This window comes from Ammodytes marinus (genome assembly GCF_949987685.1).
Source record: "Ammodytes marinus genome assembly, chromosome: 23".
Lineage (NCBI taxonomy): Eukaryota > Metazoa > Chordata > Actinopteri > Uranoscopiformes > Ammodytidae > Ammodytes > Ammodytes marinus.
The window spans coordinates 18111368-18128867 of record NC_137227.1 but is presented as its reverse complement, the minus strand read 5'-3'; the positions used below and the strand labels follow the sequence as shown (position 1 = coordinate 18128867).

The window sequence follows — 17500 nt, the reverse complement described above, 5'->3', positions numbered from 1 at the left end:
TGGCCGAGGCCCATGGGGGGGACGCCCTACCAACTGAGCTAAGGGCGCCCCCCACACTTTTTACTCTAGTGAGAATTGCTCATCACCTACATTTCACAGACAGCGCCTTCTGGTTCCGAGATATAAAGATTGTGACAACCAACCCCACGTGACATATAACCCCGTTCTCCCCTATATACATCTCCTTTTTCCATATCTTTGGGTTGTAAGCTAAAGTCAGACGTGTGTGTGTGTCAGGGTGGGGCAGGAATGTCTCTATCAGTGATCTGTTGAGCCCTTAGCTGTTTCTCTAAGGCTACGTCTGGATGCTCACGCTGAAATAACAAGCGCTGTGTGTGTGTGTGTGTGTGTGTGTGTGTGTGTGTGCGTGTGTGCGTGTGTGTGTGTGTGTGTGGACATACATCAATACAGTGACCCACACACTCACTCACTCACTCACTCACTCACTCACTCACTCACTCACTCACTCACTCACTCACTCACACACACACACACACACACACACACACACACACACACACTGTTAGTATTGCACTTTGTGTGTGTGTGTGTGTGTGTCGCAGCAAAGAAGGGAATATATTAAAGACACAAAGCTACATGGGAGATACATTTCATTGTTTGAGTGTGAGTGTGTGAGGGTGTGTGTGTGTGTGTGTGTGTTGGAGGTGTAGAAGTCCTGACCTGAAGCTGCCGCAGTTGTTATTGTTTTATTGTTTTTTGTTTGACGCTCTGCCCTTACCCTCTCACTGGGGGGGGGGGGGGGGGGGGGGGGGGGTTGGCAACACACACACACACACACACACACACACACACACACACACACACACACACACACACACATCTGTGAGGGAATTTGTGTTGATCTCTTGATCAAAAAGGAGGGATCTGTGAGGGAATTTTGGGTCTTTAGTTGTAATATTAATGGTAAAGATTAATAGGTCATATACTATGCCTATCTTGTGTGTCCGTCTCTCAGACTCTAGGTCAGCCTTGGAGCCTGTTAGGAGACACTTAGGTCAGTTGTATAGATAAAGTCTCATCTCCTTCTACTCCAGAATGTTATGGTTCACTGTGTTCAGCTCTGAACCAAAACATTGGTACGCTTGGTGCCCGAGCCGGGGAGGTGTTAGAGATGGCGCAAGGTTACGAGAGTTGCAGTCCGGTTCTCCTTGGCCAAGTCTGTAATAAATATTGCTTCATAATTCATCCAAGTCTCCTGAAATATTCTTCCACCTGAGTTGACCTCCAACCTTAACAGAACTTCCTTCACAGCAACAATTTAAACAGTCATATCAAATCAATGTTGTAATACACATATCACATGTTAAACAAAACAACAAAATGTTATTCTACAACTCGTACAGGGTGCAGTCAAAACATCATAACCTCCACATAATCACCTTCCAAAAACACGAAAATCAAACCTTCAAAACTGCATCAGATAAGTAAGGACCTTCACATGTTAAAATTCATACCAGGGACAAGAGAAAGAATTTGACACAGTTTGACCACGCTACCTTTATTGAGACTCATTTCATCATGAAAACATAAAACCGGGATGAGAAAACCACACTCCATGACCAAAAGAAGCACACCATAAAACGAAAACGAAATTATTGAACCACCTCAGTGAGACAAATAGGACACAATTAAAATAAACCATATACGATTGTTTTTTTTAACCTTTATTTCTACAGGTAAATCCCATTGAGACTGAAGACTCTTTTACAAGGGAGACCTGTTTTCCTTTCCCACGTTACCATTCACACACACATTCATACACCGATAGCAGGTTAACTATCGACATTCACACGAGGCAAGGTGGGTGAAGTGTCTTGCCCAAGGACACAACAACTATGACACAGGTGGCAGGGCGGGGATCGAACCTCCAACCCTTTGATCATCAGCCGACCCGCTCTACCACCTGAGCCACAGTCGCCCCAAGATTGTCCCTGTTAATACAATGATCATGTTATTGTACCATTGCAAACCCATGAAACCATAATTTGAACACATTGCAGGAATTAACCTAAAATCAAAAGTAGTTGAGAATTACCAGTAGGTTAAAGGTGCAGTGTGTAATATGACATCATCAAGAAAGTTCTACAAAGTTCTAGAATGCAACACTCCCTGGGTAACCCCAACCCTTTCGAATAATAACAGAAGCTACAGTGGCCTTCAAGGACAAGAACAATTCTAAATTTTAAACAATGCACCTGATGACATTCCAACTATGACACTTTCAAGATGGCGGCACTAGGCCTTGGTCCAAAATATGCAGAAATATGGACATATATGAGACCCTTTCTAAGGGAAAAAAAATAATTCCAATTTTTTTTTTCAGCTATTATGGACTAAATTAAATGTACTTATGGATATTATAATTACTTTCTACAAAATCTGCTTGGAAATAAAACCCAAAATTCTACACACTGCAGGTTTAACATATGTAGGAAAAGTAACCTTTGCAGACTCTCTCATGTGGAGAATGCATATCACCATATTAGGCCTCCTGTTGGTTCCTGTAAGAACAGTTTAGGGGGGGGGGGGTGCCCCTTCAACCTGTATGTGTGTGCTTGTTGATCTTACACCGATTCCCTCACAACACACACACACACACACACACACACACACACACACACACACACACACACACACACACACACACACACACACACACACAAATATTTGTTCTTCTAAAAAGTCTCCATCTTGTTTCTGTTGGTGCCAGTTTCTTCTTCATGACATGTTTTCCACTTCTGCATTAGCAGTAGTTTCCCAAGCTATTACCGTGGGATTAACAAGGGGGTCGACCCGGGCGCAATTTGGGCGTGTTTGTGAATGTTTACAGTTTATTGCAAACGTAGCCATGCCCCAAACCAAAGAATGCAACACACACACACACACACACACACACACACACACACACTGAAACACACACACACGATCTCACGCACACACACACACACACACACACACACTGAAACACACACACACACACACACACACAGACACTGAAACACACACACACACACACACACTGAAACACACATACACACACACACACAAACACACACACATTCCACCATGCAATGCGGTCCACTCTCGCGGCTACTGCTGGCAAGTCGACTCCAATTTGAGGTTGAAAATGACACAAAAACTCTCTTTGTCTGTTTGGGTCGTCTGCCCTCGGTGGCGTCTTGCAGTCAACAGCCTTTCATCTCTCTTGTCTATTCCCCGAAATGCGTCTGTCAGGCTACGCAGGTCATTCGCAATGGGCGCCATTAAGTCATAGCTCCACGTCACCTTTTGATTTTTTTAACTGGAAGAAGTGGGGACGAATGGAACGTCAGTTGGTTGGCAGTTGGTTTGGACTCTTGAGCAGTTTGTTTGCTCATCTCTTGGCTTTTTGAGTGAATTTGGTTGGATTTTTTGGGGTTTTTCAAAGTCGATTAAAGCTGCTAATATTCAACATTCAGTGTCCGTCTCTTCCCATAGATAAGTGGAATTTAGTGTCTGTCTGAATTTGACTCTTTTTTTATAGTGAAAAAGAGCTTTTTTTGCCACAGTAAGATACCAAAACACTACTTTTTTTTTGGCATTTTTATGCTTTATTGATAGTGTAGAGACAGAGTTGAAATGGGGCAGAGAGGGGAGTGACATGCAGAGAACGACCGCGGGCTGGAATCGAACCCGGGTCCGCTGCTGGCCGAGGCCCATGGGGGGGACGCCCTACCAACTGAGCTAAGGGCGCCCCCCCCCCCCCCCCCCAAAACACTACTTATTAAATGTTTTGAGAGGGAATTCCTCCCTAAAGCTATAGTGCGTAACTTTCTCATAGAAAAGGATGTTGGTTACATACAAGCCACCACCAAAAGGTTACGTAAACAAGGGTATACTAATATGTAAACGAAGGTACTATGTAAACGAAGGGGGTTTGCCACCGTAGATAGCATCATGCCTGTTTACAGAGCCTATGGGCTGTGTATTAACTTCAGACAGGCAGTGGACCATAAGGAGATATTCACTGATTTTGACCAAAAAGTGATTTTGACAAACAAGCATTCTACGGAATCGCGGACTCCACCTTTTTTAAAGGTGCAGTGTGTAACATGACATCATCAAGAAAGTTCTACAAAATTCTAGAATGCAACGCTCCCTGGGTAACCCCACCCCTTTAGAATAATAACAGAAGCTACAGTGGCCTTCAAGGACAAGAACAATTCTAAATTTTAAACAATGCACCTGATGACATTCCAACTATGACACTTTCAAGATGGCGGCACTAGGCCTTGGTCCAAAATATGCAGAAATATGGACATATATGAGACCCTTTCTAATAAAAATAAAAATAAATCTAAAATTTTTTTTCAGCTATTATGCACTAAATTAAATGTACTTATGGATATTATAATTACTTTCTACAAAATCTGCTAGGAAATAAAACCCCAAATTCTACACACTGCAGGTTTAAAGCTTTATTTTAGCTGTAGGCCGTTATATGGACAATAGATAGACGGACAGATAATAGATCAATAGATAGAGGGACAGATAATAGATCAAAAGATAGAGGGAGGCCGGGGAAGAGCAAAAGGTTTCAGGTTCCCGGACACAGCTGGCAGATTGATGCTTTCCTGTCTTTTTGTCTGTCTTTGAACACATCGCTAGTGTTGGTGGAATTTGAAACTTTACAGAGTTGACTCTTTATTTCAAAGGGATTTGCTGAGGCCAGGGGTGAGAATATATTTTTTTAAAGATTTATAATTATTTTTTCTTCATGCACTTAAACCTGCAGTGTGTAGAATTTTGGGATTTTTTTCATAGCAGACTTGGTAGAAAATAATTATAGTATCCATAAGTACATTTAATTTAGTGTATAATAGCTGAATTTTTTTTTTTAAATTATAATTTTTTCCTTAGAAAGGGTCTCTTTTATCTCCGTATTTCTCCATATCTTGGACCAAGGTCTTGGCGCCGCCATGTTGGAAGCGTCATAGTTGGAATGTCATCAGGTGCATTGTTTAAAATTTAGAATTGTTCTTTCTAGAACTTTCTTGATGATGTCATATTACACACTGCACCTTTTAAAGAAAAGTCAAAATGTCGAGAATAAAATTTGAAATATAATTTTGGAAGTCGAATTGAAATGTCGTTATATTGATATGATACACATATCAGTGAAGTATATGCCGTTGCTCCAATTATGGTTTAATGACAGATGCCTTATGTTTCGAGCAACTGGCATAGCTGTCAGTCACTCCCCTTACTAGATTTAAGGGATCAGAAGAGTTGACTTCATGCTTACAAGTCTGACCTTATTCACAGAGTTGTATTTTTTTTTTTTTGGCATTATGAAAAAAAAAAAAAAATGTTTGTGGCCCTTTATAATGTCCCTTACACAGTGGATCGGTGTCGAGTAAAAAGAAAATATTTGACAGCAATATTTCAAAGTCTGTAAAGTTACTGCAGTATTAGTAGTAGTAGCAGAATGTCGATTTCTGTGTTTGCATTTTCCCATTCTGAATATCTGACCAATCATAAAAGACCCTTTGCGAGGACATTTCTGCTGAACACACACCCCTCAACAAACTGAAGTCCAACATAATGTTTTGCACGAATTCATGTTTTATAACGTCAGAATTTAGCCTGATTTCATCCCCATTGGACACCACACACACACACACACACACACACACACACACACACACACACACACACACACACACACACACACACACACACACACACACACACACACACACACACACACACACACACTGGTCCCCACTGTTAAACTTAATTTATCTTCAGTCAAAAGAATTATTATTATATTTCGCCTCGAGGAACATATATAACATGGTTTTGATGTAATTGTTATTGATTTAAAAAAAATTTTGGCCTCATCTTTTCCAGTGAGATAACATATGACTCCCATAAACATACTTGAATAGCGGCCCAGATAGAGAGAAGATATATGGTGGAGAAGGCTGGCAAGGATGCTTTGATCTGACAGAAAGCACAAATATACTGTGGTACTCTGTGTGTGTGTGTGTGTGTGTGTGTGTGTGTGTGTGTGTGCGTGTGTGTGTGTGTGCGTGTGTGTGTGTGTGTGTGTGTGTGTCATAAATGCACAAGGCATCCAGTCATCTGCACAGCTTTTTAGTCGAGGGAGCAAGGTCATTTAGTGCACATTAGGAAGTTAATGTTTCACCCTGATTTTAAGTTTGGGTGTGTGTGCACATGTGTGAGTGAGATGAAGGCACACACACACACACACACACACACACACACACACATAATGTTGATGGATCAATCCCGGCTGACTAGGCCGCGACCTTTCTTAACCTTTGCCATTGTCAGCGCTGCTCACCGGATCTAATGGCTTCCATACTCCACCAGAAAACACACAGCCAGGGGTGTGTGTGTCTGTGTGTGTGTGTGTGTGTGTGTGTGTGTGTGTGTGTGTGTGTGTGTGTGTGTGTGTGTGTATCATTCCACCCCCAGAATTGAATCACCATAAAATAAAATGTAATAAACAGTTTTCCTGCGGTCACACAATATAACATCCACCGCGGGAAGGGTAAGGACACTAACACTTTCAAGATATGTTTCAAACTGGAATTGGAGCCTTTTCATACATGGCAGGCTCATCACAAATATGTGTGTGTGTGTGTGTGTGTGTCAGTGTGTGTGTGTGTGTGTGGTGTGTGTGTGTGTGTCTGTGTGTGTCTGTGTGTGTGTTACATGGCCACAAAGTGTGTATTGTGTCTTCCATGTGTGCGACTGTCACTATAGAGTGTGAGTGAGGTTAAGTGTCACTGCTTGAGTGTCGGGCTTACGGTGGATCAGAAAGACCCTGATGAGAGCGTGGGGTTTGTAGTGGTGGATTATGGGCGTTGTAGTTTTTGTGTTATTATGTGCGTGTGTGTGTGTGTGTGTCTGTGTGTGTGTGTGTGTGTGGATGATGGATGAGAGGTTAAGGTTCGACGGCTCTAAAGTCACACACACACACACACACACACACACACACACACACACACACACACACACACACACACCTTTCAAGTCCCTTTGCTTTGATGTGGCCAAGAGCTCAGCGTCTGTAATGAGGGGCTTGTTTTCACAGATTAAGTCAGACTTTAACGGCATCACCGGAGCTTCAATTGGCAAGAGCATCATTGGTGGGAAGACGTTTGGATCTCTGCACGGGATTTCCCCCAAGACCACCTGTCAATCAAACTCTGTGACATCTATTTTTATTAGATTTTTTTTTTAATATATTTTTTGGGCATTTCTATGCTTCATTGACAGTGCAGAGAGACAGAGGTGAAATGGGGCAGAGAGGGGAGTGACATGCAGAGTACGACCGCGGGTAGGAATCGAACCCGGGTCCGCTGCTGGGCCTGGCCCGGGAGGGGGACGCCCTACCAACTGAGCTAAAGGCGCCCCCCAGATTTTTTTTTAATATATATTTTTTGTCCTATTTTCATCCTTGTTGGCTGGTATTGCCCATGCTTGCTAGTTGCTACCCACGTCAGCGACTCTGGAGAATGCTTGTTGTCAAAATCACTTGTTGACAAAATCAGTGAATATCCCCTCACCTTTCACTGCCTGCCTGCTGTGTGTTGGTGTGATAAATACACAGCATATAGGCTCTGAAAACTGGCATGTTGCTGGCTACAGTTAGCCCCTCTGTTAACCGGTATAACAGTTTACAGAGCCTAGGCTGTGTATTAACACCTGATTTGTTTTCAGCTCATACAGTACGGACAGGTAGTGGATCGTGAGGTAGTGGATTCACTGATTTTAACAAACATTTTTTTTTACAACAAGCATTCTCCATAACTGCGGACTGCACCTTTAATTCAGTTCCATGTTATTTTTTTTTAAGATATTTTTTGGGCATTTTTATGCTTTATTGATAGTGTAGAGACAGAGTTGAAATGGGGCAGAGAGGGGAGTGACATGCAGAGAACGACCGCGGGCTGGAATCGAACCCGGGTCCGCTGCTGGCCTCGGTAGGGTTCCCCATGGGGGGGGACGCCCTACCAACTGAGCTAAGGACGCCCCCAGTTCCATGTTTCTCACTGTGAATAAAACTGCTACTCTGATATTAATGCAAAATCCTGCAGCTGCAAGGCAAAAAAAAAGATAAGCATTTTATTGGTCAAAGCTGTTTTTATAGGCCCATAAAATGCCTTAGAAGCCAACAACATGAAAAATCCCATTGACCACTAAATATGACTTTCTTCATATGTTCTTGTTAAATTGGTCCCATTAAAATATGATTTTTTACATAAGGCTACAACGTGTTTCCATATTGACTCTGCATCCAACATGTTAGTTGTTTATTTGAGCTGTTTATTTCCGTCACAATATTTTCGGCATCTGAGCGACTGTACTGTGTGTGTGTTGGAGCCGAGCAAAAAAAACATTTCTTGGGGGGCGTCCTTAGCTCAGTTGGTATAGGGCGTCCCCCCCCCCATGGGCCTCGGCCAGCAGCGGACCCGGGTTTGATTCCAGCCCGCGGTCGTTCTCTGCATGTCACTCCCCTCTCTGCCCCATTTCAACTCTGTCTCTACACTATCAATAAAGCATAAAAATGCAAATAAAAAAAAAAATTAAAAAAAAGCATTTCTTGGCTTCTCTTCAAGCCAAGAGGAATTCAATTAATATGAATAAAAAATATTTAATCTCGTCTTGTGAGAGCGGCTGATAAAAATATACGATCGAGAGAGAGAGACCCAGTCGAAATGAGTACTCAAACTATTCTGGAATAAAAAACATACAAAGGGAATTGTGTTTGGATATAGAGGCCATTCTGAATGTGAGCGAATGAATGCATACATCGTCACCAGCGCACGGAGATACAGACAGTAAGGACTAGTATTGTGTCAGTTTGCATATGTTTTCCAAATGTGTGTTAATGGTGCTCGGAGGAATTTTTCCAATACACTGCCATGGAAACACATCAGGACAAAAAAAAAAAAAAAACGTAGAACATTATTTTAAGTCTCAAAACCATAATCTCTAAGTCTTTTTTCCAGATGATGTGATCTATTGAAAGCTGTGTGAAGATGAGTGAAGTTTGAATAGTTGTTTGGACTGTGGGGAGAGGCCACAGGTCCATCTCCACGAAGAGCAGTCTGTCTCTAACTCTTATGTGAAGGTGTTACAGTTGGAAGGGTAGGCAAATATGTCAGGGGGATGTTAAAATCAAGCCCCAACCTCAGCGATATTTACCCGCATCCAATAAGGAAGTGACACACATTGTAGTACCTTCCGGTGGCCACTGGGGGGTGGTAACAAGACTGAGCAATTTTTCTTTGACTCACTTGTTAAACAGGCCGTCTTCAAAGTCTTATTAAACCTATTTACAGCCTGGTCCACAAAACCATTCTAGTCTGTATGTTTAGGTCATATCTCCATGACAACACTGAGGGGGGTGAATTATTTTCTAGCAGGCTAGTTTTTATTCTTTTGGAGGTTAAAATGTATTGGCGCGATCTCTTGAGTGACAACTCTCCGCCAGTTGTCCCTCACTCATGGACGTTGGAAGTAGGGGTGCGGGGGGTGCGGCCGCACCCCCCCTCACCACCGCCTGCACCCCCTCTCCGCCCCCCTACACTTTGCCCTGTGCTCCCGCGATTGCTCTGTAAACAATCTCATAGCCTAAGTCCTCTCTTTCCCATCTCCTGCTCCCTCACATCAATTTGACAGAGCATAACACTATAATATATATAGTTTATAGGCTATACAGTATACTATGTATAGGCTAGATTACATATGCCTGTCGCATTTCTTCACCGTGCCCAGGACGAGATTACGGTTGTGCCCCGCCTTCCCATGCGCACTTCGGTAGGTGAGAGTGCTGAGGGGCGCGCACTAATGAGCATTAGGTTATCATTAAAAATCCAGTCTGCTAAGCGCCCTGCCACAGGGGGAGAGAGAAAGAGAGAGAGAGACGCGCTGACAGGATGCAACGTTCACCTGCGCACCTGCTCCTCCAAGGTGTGTGCCGGTATCGTGCCAAGTTACCGCTGATAAGAATTGTGTCCCCGCCGGCCGGTGAGCGCGCATGCATCAAGTAAAGGCGAACATATTAACACTTCATAAGGTCGTAAAAAAGTCGGGTCGTCTTATATTCGGGGTCTAGTATTCGGCGTCCAGTAATGGACTGCCCGTTACCAGAGCGGCCATTCAGCTTCAGGGCCTGTGTCCAACTTGTGTTTATTTTATTTTTTCGGGTGGAACAGTCATTATGTTGCGAGTCAACGTATCAGAGGCAGGAATCGGCTGTGCGATGGACTTTTGCTGTGGCTTGCACTGCTGAGGAGAGATTGCCAACTGCGCTGTCCTTTTACGCACCAGCAGGGCCGCCGTAATGTTAAGATTTCATAATTTGCTTCAATGCCCTTATGATAATAAGAATGAGAGGCTTCATTAAAACGCTGTCCATGCGCTGTCTATGCGGTCGTTGTGATTGTAACTTTGTCGGCTGTAAACTGAAACTAACGGATATCGCGGAAGCCTTCCCCTCGACAACGTGACGTGCACTGCCCCGGTTATCATTCACCGATCACAGCGCCGGGGCTCAAGAATACAAATGTAGGCTATGCAGAAAAGGAACAAATTGGTGAATAAAAATTCACTAGAATGCAGGAAATTAAGCATTTAATGCTCAAAAAATTCTGGGGGAGTACCCCCAGACCCCCACTGTCACAATTGTTGTCATAACCCAATGTTTAATCAAAACCTACATCGTTCAAATTCAGGATAAAAAAAAGGCTATAGGATACTTTGGAAAATTCATAAATGTTATTTGCTTTTATAGTTCGTTTTAATAGCTATTTTAGATATAAGTAGGCTATTTTATCATGGTTATAGATTGCTCATTTTACCAGTAGCCTACTGCTTTGTCTGATAGCGCTGCACCTCGGCCAATTTACAGCACCCCCCCTCAGAAAGTAGTTCCAACGTCCCTGCCCTCACTTTGCCTCGGAGGTATACGTCAGCTAGATGGGCGTATCTCCCTCCCCCCGACGTGAGGCGGAGTAAAAATCTCACAAGATGGCGACGCGCATAAGCCAGGATTATTGGATGCCGTGTGAATAACTGAGGTCAGCCCGGATGCTACATCCATTTTAATATACTATCTATGGTTAAAATACAGAAAGGTATTCCTCTTCTTATGACTAAAGCAAAAAGCACTGGAGAGAGAGAGGGAGAGAGAGAGGGAGAGAGAGAGAGAGAGAGAGAGAGAGAGAGAGAGAGAGAGAGAGAGAGAGAGAGAGGGAGAGAGGGAGAGAGGGAGAGAGGGAGAGAGAGAGGGGTAGGGATAGAGAGAGAGTTATGAGTTATGTTCACAGGTTTACTCACACGTTGGTGTTGGTCCACGTGACTCGACCACAGGATGTTTCCGTGGTTTGATGTTTGAAGTTCAGGATGTTGGCGAGTTGTCGACGATTCATTCATCACTGTGTGTTTTTTTTTAAACCCAAAAAATTCCAAAATGGCCGGAGATTCTGAGTCTACCTCTTGGGTGTTTTCCTTTCCTTTCAATTCTGTTATTTTCCTGCGGTCTCGTTCTGTTGCTGGGTTTCCATCACTAGCTTTTATTCGCATTTTGATATATTTTATTGTATCAGAAAAAGGTGATGGAAATGGCAACTTTTTTAAAAATCTTTCAAAAAGTTCATATGTGGGGCGCTCTGGTGGTGTAGTGGATAGAGCGCGTACCATATTGGCTCCGGCCTCCGTTGCAGTGGTCGCGGGTTTGAGTCCGACCCGTGGAACTTTACTGCAGGTCATCCCCCTCTCTCTCTCTCTGTCTGTCTCCCCATTTCAACTCTGTACTGTCTAATAAAGCTTGAAAATGCCAAAAAAAAAATCTTTAAAAAATCATATGTTCGCTTGAGGTGGTTTTAAAAAAAAAAGAGTTGATGAATATGGCAGATGGAAACACACATTTGTTGAATAAGTTCTAGCATCGTAACTGTTCAGGGGTTAGGTCGTATTGCCCTTGCTGTCGCTGCTAGCATCATGATATCTCCAGAGAGCAGTAAACATGGACAATATTAACTTCACTGAAAGGACCATCGCAACTTTCCCAATGAAAACCACTCTCTCCTATGGATTTAGTTCCCACTTTGTAACATCTACTTTTTCTACTTTAAAGGTTCAGTAAGCAGAATGGTTCTTTTAGCTAACCTCCTGTCAGTTGCTGTAGTTAGCAGTCCCCTCGCTCGTCCCTACGTCACCACATTAATGCACTGCGGTCTTCAAGCAGCAAGTTATCTAGCATCATCTCAGATCCATAAGTGTGATAAAACATGATAAAAACCATCAAAACAGACATTGGGAAGGATTTTTACCTGCTCCGCCATTGTAGGCGCATACACATTCACTCATCTGTTGCTCTGGCGTGCACCGGCAGTGAGACCATGGAGTGTATACTATATATGAGTGAGACGAGTGACGGTTTGTAGCGTTCTCTCTCCTGATTGGATAAAAAATCGGGATACTACAACATTTTAATTGGGCTATTACTGCAAATCAGAATGACTTGGAGACCTGTGATATGACGTCCGCACTCTGTTGAAGTGATTGCTGTAGGAATATGGAGTGATATAACACATATATTAACACAAATAAACCGCTTACTTCACCTTTAAATAACAGCCATGTTACGGTACATTGCCTACAGCGCCATCTTCGGACCAAACTAGTGAAGTGACTCGCTCCAACTGACCTATAGGCACCTCATTTCTTTCCTATTCGAGAACTTATACATATTTTATATATATTTTTATATATATTTTCTTTGCTTGACATTAAGTTAATGAAGAAACCTATCTTATGTCAGTGACCAGGAGTCTCCACTTTCTCTGAAGGACTGGGGGAGTAGGGTAGGGTGTGTGTGTGTGTGTGTGTGTGTGTGTGTGTGTGTGTGTGTGTGTGTGTGTGTGGACGTGTGTGTGTGTGTGTGTGTGTGTGTGTGTGTGTGTGTAACGCTACAGTTTCCCCCCAGACAAAGCTAATGCGTCTGGGGCTTCGTTGTCTTATTTGCCTCCGTTCAATGATTCCATGGAAAGACAACAACACACCCTAAGTTTCAACATCAGGAATCGATGGAACTAAACGGCAGGACACACACACACACACACACACACACACACACACACACACACACACACACACACACACACACACACACACACACAGTAACACACTCGCATACTTGGTTGCAAGCGTGGGAGCTTTTTTTCTTTTTCCATCTCTGCCTTTCCCTTGATAAAGAAGGCCTTGTGTGCGCGTGGGTGTGAGGAAGGGAGGAGAACTTCACAGAGCCACACACACACACACACACACACACACACACACACACACACACACACACACACTCACAGGGCTCAGACTGGAGGGCAGAGGTTGACCCAGGGTGTGTGTGTTTCTGAGCGCTTCAGAGAGAGTTAAGTCGTGTTTGCATTTGCTGTTGGAGAGAATATGTTGAAAAATGTCTTTGCTTCTTCAAAGTCATAGATGTGAGAAAAAGACTCTTTAAATGCTCTAGTTACTGACTAGAAACCAGCAGTCCCCAAACTAAATATGTTAATTTTTTTTTCACTTTTCTCAAATTTCCCCTTACGATATATTTCTTGGGGCATTTTTATGCTTTATTGATAGTGTAGAGACAGAGGTGAAATGGGGCAGAGAGGGGAGTGACATGCACAGAGTGACCGCGGGCTGGAATCGAACCCGGGTCCGCTGCTGGCCGAGGCCCATGGGAGGGGATGCCCTACCAACTGAGCTAAGGGCACCCCCTAAATTTTCCCCTTTTGTTGCTGAAAACTGAATACACAAATCTCCTAATCGCTCATTTGCAATATGAAATAATATCACGAAACTCACTCAAACAGTGAACTATACTTCCCTAAAACCCAAGGCGACATAATGAATTGAATGTGCTTGTTTTTTGTCAGCCCAATAATCCAAAATTCAAAGAAGTAATCTCATGACTTGAGAAAATGGATCAAGGGAATATTTCTTTGAAAAATGTCTTGAACATTGGCCAGTTATGTCTTCAGTCCTAACCTAATGAAGGGGTTTAGAAATAAGGGACGTTCTGTGTATTTCATGGATACAAACAAACTCCAGATAGCTAGCAATAGGTTTCTGCTTGCCTAGTAGACACCTAAACCACTGCTGTAGATAGACTCAAATCACAGTTGTAATGTAGTCACAGAAAAGTCACAGAAAAAGACAATCAGAAAAAAAGTTACAACTGCCAGCAAGTTACTTGGGATCACACTACCGAGCATTGAACACATTTACAAAGACAGACTGGTGAAAAAGGTCAATAACATTGTATGTGACTGTACACACCCCCTGGCATCCCATTTTAAACTACTGCTATCTGGTCGTCGTTTCTGCCTACCGCCTTACGACCCAGAACAGTCCCCACGGGGACAATAAAGTTTTCTACTACTACTATATTGCACCACTCGGCAGTTTCAGACAATACAGACTTGTGTGATACGATCAAAAGATGAACTTTCAACTTTACTTTTCAGACTAGATCAACAGGGTTAAGAAAAAAACTTGAAAGACGAAATATTCAGACATCTGCAATTCTCTCGACACCTGGACGACGGCTGCTGAGGAAAATCGTGTTACACAATCAAAGGCCCCCATGACAGGCTACTACTGTGTGCTGAGATTATTGGTTCCTACTGGTATTTAGTTCCACCTCCAACTGGACACGAGATGTATTTGCAAACAGCTGCAGCAGGGAAGAGCAACTTTTACTGTCCAAGTTTCCATATGAATTCTAAGTAAAACCTTCGCCATAACGTCGATAATTTCTCAAAAGAGCTGCACCAGACTTCAGCTGAGACTTAAGATCGCGTGTTGTGCAAAGCCTTGACTTAAACGGTCATTTTACCTTCTTATGCTTAAAGACCTACTTCACCGGTTGGAATATGAAGGTGTATTGAACTCTGAGATCCTATTTAGTATAAATGTGCAAAGATTTTTGAAATCGGATCATCCTAGCCTGAGAAAAGGCAGAAAGAGTGTTTTATGGTCTAACTGTCTAACCCTACATTTTCCTTCTTGTGACATCACAGTAAGGGATAGGATTATCAGGACAGCAGGGCCAAGGGAAGACTGAGGGAAGACTGAGGGAAGAAAAAACTTATTCATTATATTATAATAGTGATTTTATAATGATAGAATGCCTGTTCTGTATGGGTGAAGTATTCCTTTAATGGCTTGAAATTGAACCCACCAAACTTTTCCTGAATATATTATATGTTTACTTGTTTATTTCCTTTCTTGATACTCTTACGGGACTCCTCCTGCCCTGATAATGTTATTGAACCACCCTTGTTGAGGCTCAGTCCTCTTCGCAGCAGACCCGGGTTCGAATCCGGCTTGTGGTCTTTTATGTCATTCCCCATCTCTGCCCCATTTCATCTCTGTCTCTCCCACAAAAAACTATCTAAAAAAAGCACAAAAAAAAATGCCAAAAAAAAATAATAATAAAAAAGTGTACCCAACTCTATCCATTAAGTTTGAACCAAATGCAAACCGGCTCTATAGCACCGATTTAAGACCTAGAACCTAGTTTTGCGTTGGTTTGAGAAGCATTAGTCGTTCTTTCTTGCGTTCACAATCCTTGACCTTGTTTCAGTAGAGCAGGTCAAACACACATTGACTCAGCCTCGGAGGCTATAAACAGCTCAAGAACCCACAGTGGAATAAACTAAAAGGTGAATCTAAACACTATTTACCCAGGAGGACATGTGGTAGAAACTGGGCTCGTATACCTTCAGAGCTGCAGAACAATAACTGACTGGAAACATCAACCTTCCAGCCCCCCGAAGGCCACATTTCCACGTCGCAGAAACCCCCCCCCCCCCCACCGTTTTTTCAAAATGTGTGTTCTCAGTTAAGACATTATGTTTGGGAGCTGAACGGTGGCGGTGAAGACAATAGCAAGAGCCTGAGACTGGTGTTTAACGGGGGGGGGGGGGGGGGGGGGTTATGGCTGGGATTTTCACCACCCCCCCTAACCCTAACCCTAACTCCAGGGTCTTTGTCCTGGGGAGCCTCACCGAACCGAGGGGGGTTGGGTTGGGTCTCGGAGCATGTGTTGACCTGTCAAGATGATGACTCTATTAAGGACCGGGACAAACCAAGGTTAAAGGTGCAGTATGTAACTTTTGGTGTGTCAGAGAAGTGAACATTTCCCAAGGTGTGTATTCTCATAACTAATAAAACAAAACTTTCCTCACAGGAAAATTGGATCCCTGGAACACTGTTTGAAGTTAGAAAGACATATTCTCGTCTTACGTTTGGTTCCAGGGTGCCTTAAAAAACTTGGGAAACTAACGGCAGGCTATTCAAATGTAAACAAGTCCCCCTCTCCCCTGAAACTGCATCATAGTGCACCTTTAAGAAGATTGCTTTCTCCCCATTCTGAATTACTATCTTAATCTCAAATGCATCAGGGCTGTATTCTAAATGAAAGGGTTGTCATAGTTGCCGAATTGATACAAAATCGACCCATTATGGACATTATTCATCACAGGCATTTTGAGAAGATACTTGAATAGTAATGTGTGTGTGTGTGTGTGTGTGTGTGTGTGTGTGTGTGTGTGTGTGTGTGTGTGTGTGTGTGTGTGTGTGTGTGTGTGTGTGTGTGTGTGTGTGTGTGTGTGTGTGTGTGTGTGTGTGTGTGTGTGTGTGTGTGTGTGTGTGTGTGTGTGTGTGTGTGTGTGTGTGTGTGTGTGTGTGGGCAACTTTAATAATAATCTTCCTTTAAGCTTCTTTCATTCGAACATATGACACATTGGTTCCGATCTCCGGGTGAAAATATTTCGCTGAGGCCTCTGGATGTCTTCATGTAAACAAATGGGAAACAGTCTCCTTCACTTTAGCTCCTGGCAGCGTGTGTGTGTGTGTGTGTGTGTGTGCGTGCGTGTGTGTGTGCGTGTGTGTGTGTGTGTCTGTCTGTCTGTGTGTGTGTGTGTGTGTCAATGCAGATTTAAATTGTTGTATATCTTCAGAGTCAAAGAAATGACACAACTTTTCCCAAACTATGCTCAGTGCCAAAGTCAAAGAGCATCTTTTCTAGTGTGTGTGTGTGTGTGTGTGTGTGTGTGTGTGTGTGTCTGTGTGTGTGTGTGCGTGTTATAGGTTCCCATGCTTTGCGGTGCACCCATATATACACACTGTTCGCTGCCAGACTTACTTCAAGCAGTGTGATCCAAAAAGCTACTAATTTTCCTTGCCTTGGCCTTTCAGTAATATGAGGTTTAGAAAATGCACGTGTTTGGGCACCGCCTTGCAATTCTAGACACACACACACACACACACAACACACACACACACACACACACACACACACACACACACACACACACACACACACACACACACACACACACACACACACACACACACAGATACAGATGTGTACTGTAAAATTAACTCG

At 43.1% G+C, this 17500-nt stretch overlaps 1 protein-coding gene across 1 annotated transcript in view; it reads left to right on the top strand.

The window, feature by feature from the left end:
- The window catches only part of shroom4 (shroom family member 4), a 102088-nt gene that overhangs the window by 31745 nt on the left and 52843 nt on the right, over positions 1-17500 (top strand). The gene's annotated exons all lie outside the window — the stretch shown is intronic.